Consider the following 7,635-nt stretch of genomic DNA (forward strand, 5'->3'; position numbering starts at 1 on the left):
CCGTCGAATTCACACTGCTAGGTAATGTATCATAACATTTTTATGTTCAATCAATAAAGTTTAAGATTTTAGCCCGCTGGCCCGCCAGCCCGACCAGTTCACACTGCTATCCCGCTACACTGTTAGCCCGCCCACTCCACATTGCCAGGTAATGTATCATAACATTTTTATGTTCAATCAATATAAAGTTTTAAAATTTTAGCCGCTGGCCCGCCAGCCCGCCCAGTTCACACTGCTAGCCCGCTACACTGTTAGCCCGCCCAGTTCATACTGCCAGGTAATGTATCATAACATTTTTATGTTCAATCAATAAAGTTTTAGATGTTAGCCCGCTGGCCTGCCAGCCCGCCCAGTTCACACTGTTATCCCGGTTCACTGCTAGCCTGCCCAGTTCACCACTGTTAACCCGCTTGACTGCTAGCCCGCCCAGTTCACACTGTTAACCCGCTAGACTGCTAGCCCGCCCAGTTCACACTGTTAGCCCGCCAGACTGTCAGCCCGTTTGCCCGCGTACTTCACGAACATAATTTTACAGTGGTTTGCACAACGGGAGATAGTAAAAAAGGTAAAAAGTGAAGGTCTTGTTTATTATAGTGTCACCCCTACTGAAAAGGCCAGCAATTTCTGACTTATGAGACACCTTTTGCTTGCATACCATGCACCTCCGAACTCCTAACACTATGTCAGGCGCCAGGCGGATAAAAATCGGTAACCATTCATTTTAATTACCTGGCGGTAGCGGTCATTTCGGAACGAGTCTCACAAGAAACATTAATTCTTCAATAAACACCCTGTGCAATTCCAACCTTCGACCTCTCGATCCGGATTTATCGTTAGGGATAGTTCCTTATGTTGCTGGTGCTTTATGTAGTCCCTGACTATAGCGGCCATTTAGCCCTACATTATGCAGGATTTCTTCTTCTTTTTTTTCTAAAAATTAACAGCAATGTGTTTTTTCTTCAAATTGTTGCATAAAATATATATGACCATAAATATATAATTATTATATGTGACTGACAAAGTAAGACAAAATTCTGTCTGTACTTTAAGTTAGCTTACACCACTAAATCGGTAAATCGGTACACTATTCACTTCTCCCGTATTCATTATGAGTGCAATGTTTTAGTTTTCAAAAAAATATTCTTATGTAAGTTTTACATACATAATATCAGATTAAATTCTTTCTGCAAAAATTATAAACATTTGATTTAAAATTATATTTATAAAATGATCATGACCTTTTACAATATTTGCATTGTTCAATAAATTTGTCAGTGTAGAAATGGCTTTCGCATGAACGCACAAAAAGTAGGACGTTTAATTGCACATTCAACTGCAATTGTTATTGTAAAATTTCATCGGAATAGGAAGTGAAAAGCAAAACTGTTTGTTTAACCTAGTTTAGATAATTATATTATCTGTTCAAGTTCAAATTTTAAAGGATATCCATGTAAGTACTTTATCATATTTTTCGTGTTGTATATTATGTAAAATTCATATTATGTAATGAATGCTGTTTTTTAAATTCATAAAACATCGAACATGTATATATTAGATTTAGCGTACTTGTTTGTGATTCAATATTGATTTGTTTTCAAATGAAACCGGTATTATTCTTATATCTTTGTTTGATTGTGTATTTCAGTAAATGAGCAAACTTATTCTATGGCAGTTTAGTTGTTGTTGTTATGCTCTTGAATATGTAGTCATTTTGTTCCAGACAGAAGTATATTTTAGACGTTGCACTGCTGTTTTAGTTTTTAACAAAATTGCCATTGTAATCATATGTATATTGATGATTACATCGTAAATATAGTGCACGCTTATTAAGACTAGTGTAGCGTTAAATGATTTTCGTTATTATACCCCCACCACAAAATGTGTGTTTAGGGGGGGGGAGGGGGCTATAATGGATTCGGTTAGTCGCGTCGGTCGGTCCGTACGTCCGTCCGTCTCCATTTTCGTGTCCGCTCTATTAATCCTATACCAATTGAAGGATTTTCTTCAAACTTGGCTCAAATGTTCATCCAACTAGGGGATGTGCATGTCGAACCCTTGTTGCCAGTGAGTCAGCTCAAGGTCAAATCAAAATTGAAGGTCAAATATAAATCAATCAAATATTAGACAGAATGTTGTGTCCGCTGTGTTAGTCCTTCAATAATTGAAAGATTTTATTCAATCTTGGCTCAAATATTCACCTCAACAAGATTATCTGTAGAACCCATGTTACCCCTTTGCCGGATTAAGGTCAAGGTCACACTTGAAGGTAAATAATTGACTAAGAAAATTTTAGCATGTATTTGAATGTTTCTGAAAGAAAAAATGTTTTTGCTTGGAACTTTAAATATATGTAAATGTCACCATTTAGATATGCAGGTCAAGTTTTATAACTCTGTATTACATTTTGACAAAGTTATGCCCCTTTTTAAGTCTTCAAATTTGCATACGCTCTATAAATCCTTTACTAATAGAAGAATTTTCTTTAAACTCAAATGTTAACCTCAACAAGGTTATCTGCAAAAACTCTACAATGGCATTGAATTATGACACAAGTTATGCCTCTTTTAGGCTTAGAAATGTTCTGATATAACCATAAATACTTAACTGTTCTAAAACTAGAACAGACATTCACTTGAAACTATATAATACATAAACGGTCACAAGTAAGCTCAGTATGCAAAGTTTTTCCACTGTTAATTACATTTTAACATAATTATGCTTTTTAACTCTTGTTTGTTTTAGTACATTGGGAAAATGAAAGTTTTTTGTAACTGTTTCGAACCTGATTTGCCAATATATATTTATACTATTACCTGTACAATTTGTTTTTTTTTTTCACCAGAGATCATTACTTTTTGTGTGTATGTACTTGTGCTACAAAAGTTATTCCCTTAACCGCCTTTCAAAGTCGTCTTCTGTCAAGGACATTGGTAGGGTATGAATTGCATTCAGCGACAGTTCTAGTTTAAAGTTTAAACAATTTGTAAGCCAGAGCGATGAGGTATTGAAACATTAATCGCATTTTTCGACCCTATCCGTCAATCTTAAGACAGGGACCTTGAAACAATAGTAAGAATAAACAAAATAAGTACGGTTTTAGGTCTAACCTACACTAAGAAACTAACAATGAAAACAAAGATCAATTTAATGCTGGGAGCTTTATACTTCTTATATTGAAAAAAGTCTACCTAAATTAAGTAAATTTACACATAAAAAAAGAATAATGTTTAGATTCCTTTTATAATGGTTGTATAACCGTAAGTACAAAATGTTTACATGTTGATATTTTTTTCAGGTTTGGTAATAATTGCCTATCAGTGGGCATTTTTTAAATTATGATTGTCAGACACTTTTCATAATCATTACTTTTAGTGAAATAGGCTTCTTTTCCCTTTGGATGACAAATATATACATTCTTTATACATTATCAAATATTACACATTGAATTTTATTTTTGTTTGTATCGAAAACTACGTAGTAAAAACTGCGTTTAATACGTATTATATCCGAGGTTTTTAATAAATAAAACCCGAGGCGTTCCGATTGTTGAAGATTCCTTACTTTAAAAAAAAACCTGAAACAATTGGAAGCATTTTATTTCTATAACTGTATGTTTCAGGTAGAAGAAAATCCAAAGGCTTCCAAATGTAAAATTTTCATTAGGGTTTGTAATGTTTGAATCAAATTAGTTATTTACCTGGTAGTCGCTGTCGATTGTAAATGTTAACGTAAGGAAGGTTATTAATTGTTTAGATTAAGCAGATAGCTTTCATCTTTCATCAGGCACAAATGGCAACTGATTCGTCAAAAGCAACTCATGTGAAGCGACGGTTAATTGTTACTGCAATTGATATAGGGACAACATTCAGCGGCTGGGCATATTCTACACTTAATGAACCTGAGAAGGTTTATGCAAATCAGACATGGTTTGCTGGCGATGGGTCCCTTGCGTCCCTAAAGACGTCATCTTGTCTTCTCTTTTCACCGGAAAAAGAGTTTAAATATTTTGGTTATGAAGCAGAAACAGAATTTGTACGCCTAGTTGGGGACAATGAGCAGCATGGCTGGTATTATTTTCGAAGATTCAAAATGGCATTGTTTAACGACCAGGCAAGATTTTTTTCAAAACATTTATATTTTAACGTAAACATTTTCTGTCATCTTTGGTCATACAGATCTGTGTTCATATGATAAACAAGATTGTACATAATAAGTCGATCTCAAAGGCTCAAAAACAAGCATTCATAGCATTTATTTAAATACAAAACTTGCTTTATAGACACAGTATCATAAACTATACTCTACATAACAAATGGATCAACCTTTTTGTTTTTGGATTTACAGTAGTTTTTGACCATACCTAATAATTATGCATTAAAAAAACAATGGAATATATATTAAGGAGCCTTAAATTGAAGTTCATGATGTTTAAATCTACACAAACTTTGGAATTCTTTTTGCCTAAAAACATAAAGCAATGAAACTATATAAATGTAAGTCTGGAATATATCAAGAATAAACTTTTTAATATGCGGAACTTTTCTTCTAACAGAAATTGAATCGATATACTACAATCGAGGACATATCAGGAAGAAAAATGCCAGCACTAGTGGTATTTGCTAATGCTATAAAGTTTCTAAAGGACAACTTTACGGAAACAATTCGGAATAGGGTACCTAGTTTAAGAACACTGATGTGACTTACGTTCTAACTGTTCCTGCTATTTGGGATGACATGGCTAAAAGATTTATGCGAGAAGCAGCGGTTGAGGTATTTCTTTATTTTGGATGAATTAGATGCTTTGCGGTGCTGAAGTAGCTTTTTTGTATTTGTAACTTTGTTAAAAGTCTGAGAAACATCAACATTTTTACATGATTTATCTATCAAAATCATAAATAGGTATAATCAATAAAAATTAAAATATTCATTCGTCTGCTGTATTTCATATTGAAACGCTTTGTCATTGAATCGCTCTATTTCTTTATCCTGTTTTTTTCTCTAATGGGTTTCGAGGCGTTGGTGCTTGGTTTGGTAAGGTTTGTATTCAGTAAACGTCATTTTTCCTTGAACACCTATGCTATCATATTTGATGAGTTTAACATGCATAGATAATTAAAATTATAATTGTTAAACATGATTTATTCTAATCGTTTCTCAAATTGTAAAATTAGGTTGTTGATTGTAGAAGACATACACTTTTATGCTCCCGGAAGGCGCTTTGTCCGTCCGTCTTATTCTTGTCCGGGACATAACTTTGAAACAACAAGGTATCAACGTGAAACTTTGTAGGTAGATAGATCTCATTAGGTAGAAGTGATGTGCAAAAGAAACATAACTCTCCCTTACTTTATTTTGGACTTATTTCCCTTTGTTCATTTTTAGACTTTGAGCTTTGACCGAGACATTACTCTAAAACTATAGAGGTACAATGTATAAACATGAAATTTTGTAGGTAGATAGATCTCATTGAGTAGAATGGCAGTGCAAAAATACTTGCCTAAGTTTTGAGTTATTGCCCTTTGTTCATTTTTACACTTTGATCTTTGTCTAGGACATAACTCTAAAACTTTAAGAGATATCAACATGAAACTTTGTAAGTAGTTAGTTCTCCAGTGCAAAAGAACCATAAATCTGTCTTGCCTAATTTGGAGTTTTTAATCCTTTGTTAATATTTTCACTTTTTACTTTGTCCGCGACATAACTCTGAAACCATAAGAGATATCACCATAGGAAACCATAAGAGATATCACCATAGGAATATTGAACTCATTGAATAGAAGTGCTGCTTTGTTTAATTTTGGAGTTATTGCCCTTTGTTCATTTTTTACACTTTGAACTTTGTACTTTTGTCTGTGACATAACTCTGACACTACAAAATATACTTTCCTGTGTCCAGAAGCTATTCGGGGAGCATTACCCGGTTTAACCGGTTCTTGTTTACTGAGGGACAATACGCCATTTATATGTATTGGCACGACAATTTCACGTGAAATGTTACATAACCATCGCATCCACCGCTCTTAGTGAATTTTTAAGGGCGTTAATGTATCTCTGTACTTAAAACTATACGGAGCCAGCAACATTTTAAATCAACAGAGAAAAATAGAATCCTTTAAAAAGAACGCTTTAAACGTCAAAATTCATAATGTTGCGGGCTCTTTAGGTTTAGCCTGTTCATATATGGAAGTGATTACTGCAATCTATCATCCACGCCCCTAACATCCGCTTATTATAAGAATAATTCAACGTTTTCAGCAGTTTACTTGTTTGGACTAAGATTAATTGTTCCCTGTAATAAAAGTTGCGTAACCAATGTACACGTTTTCATTGCAGATGTAAACTTTAATACTCGACAATGTTTTCAAAACGTATTACTGTTCTTGCAATTCAGGCTGGGATTCCAAATGATCAGCTAGTAATAGCACTCGAGCCCGAGGCAGCGTCAGTCTGGTGTCAGGGAATAAAAACAGAAATCCAACGTTGCAATGAAACGAACGCCTTTGGAATTTCAGCTGTGGGCACACGTTATATGATTGTTGATTTAGGAGGTAAAATAGTTTTAAATTGATAAGAATGTAAAGTATAATGCTGATAAAGAAAGAATTATAGTTTCTGAAACAAAAAAAAAACAAAACAATACGAGATGATGTTATAAAACCATTTTGACAGTCTGTATTCCACTATTATATCGATTTCTCGTGTTTCTTGATTTTTCCTATTATCGGCCTGTTATTTTTCATTTCATTAAAGTTTTAGATTTTAGCCCGCTGGCCCGCCAGCCCGCCAAGCTCACACTGCTAGACCGCTACACTGTTAACCCGCCCAGTTCACACTGCCAGGAAATGTATCATAACATTTTTATGTTCAATCAATAAAGTTTTAGATTTTAGCCCTCTGACCCGCCAGCCCGTCAAGTTCACACTGCTAGCCCGCTACACTGTTAGCCCGCCCAGTTCACACTGCTAGCCCGCTTCACTGCTAGCCAGCCCACTTCACACTGCCAGGTAATGTATCATAACGTTTTTATGTTCAATCAATAAAGTTTTAGATTTTAGCCCGCTGGCCCGCCAGCACGTCGAGTTCACACTACTAGCCCGCTACACTGCTAGCCTGCCCACTTCACACTGCCAGGTAATATATCATAACGTTTTTATGTTCAATCTATAAAGTTTTAGATTTTAGCCTGCTGGCCCGACAGCCCGCCCAATTTACACTGCTAGTCCGCTACACTGTCAGCCCGTCCAATTCACATTGCTAGGAAATGTATCATAATGTTTTTATGTTCAATCAATTAAGTTTTAGATTTTATCCCGCTGGCCCGCTAGCCCACCCAGTTCACACTGTTAGCCCACTACACTGTCAACCCGTCCTATTCACACTGTAAGGAAATGTATCATGAGGTTTAATGTAAATCAATAAAGTTTCAGATTTTAGCCCGCTGGTCCGCTGGCCCGCAAGCCCGGTTCACACTGCTATCCCGCTTCACTGCTAGCTCGCCCACTTCACACTGCCAGGTAATGTATCATAACGTTTTTATGTTCAATCAATAAAGTTTTAGATTTTAGCCCGCTGGCCCGCCAGCCCGCCCAGTTCACACTGCTATCCCGCTACACTGTTAGCCTGCCCACTTCACAC

At 35.5% G+C, this 7,635-nt stretch overlaps 1 long non-coding RNA gene across 1 annotated transcript; it reads left to right on the forward strand.

The window, feature by feature from the left end:
* The first annotated feature begins 4,680 nt into the window (after window positions 1–4,680).
* On the forward strand, window positions 4,681–6,637 carry LOC132732455 (uncharacterized). The gene is made up of 2 exons (XR_009626049.1): window positions 4,681–4,770; window positions 6,392–6,637. It is a non-coding gene; the product is annotated as an uncharacterized LOC132732455 (long non-coding RNA).
* Window positions 6,638–7,635: the final 998 nt, after the last annotated feature.

This window comes from Ruditapes philippinarum, unplaced genomic scaffold, assembly GCF_026571515.1.
Source record: "Ruditapes philippinarum isolate M1 unplaced genomic scaffold, ASM2657151v2 ctg3127_1_1_1_1, whole genome shotgun sequence".
Taxonomy (NCBI): Eukaryota; Metazoa; Mollusca; class Bivalvia; order Venerida; family Veneridae; genus Ruditapes; species Ruditapes philippinarum.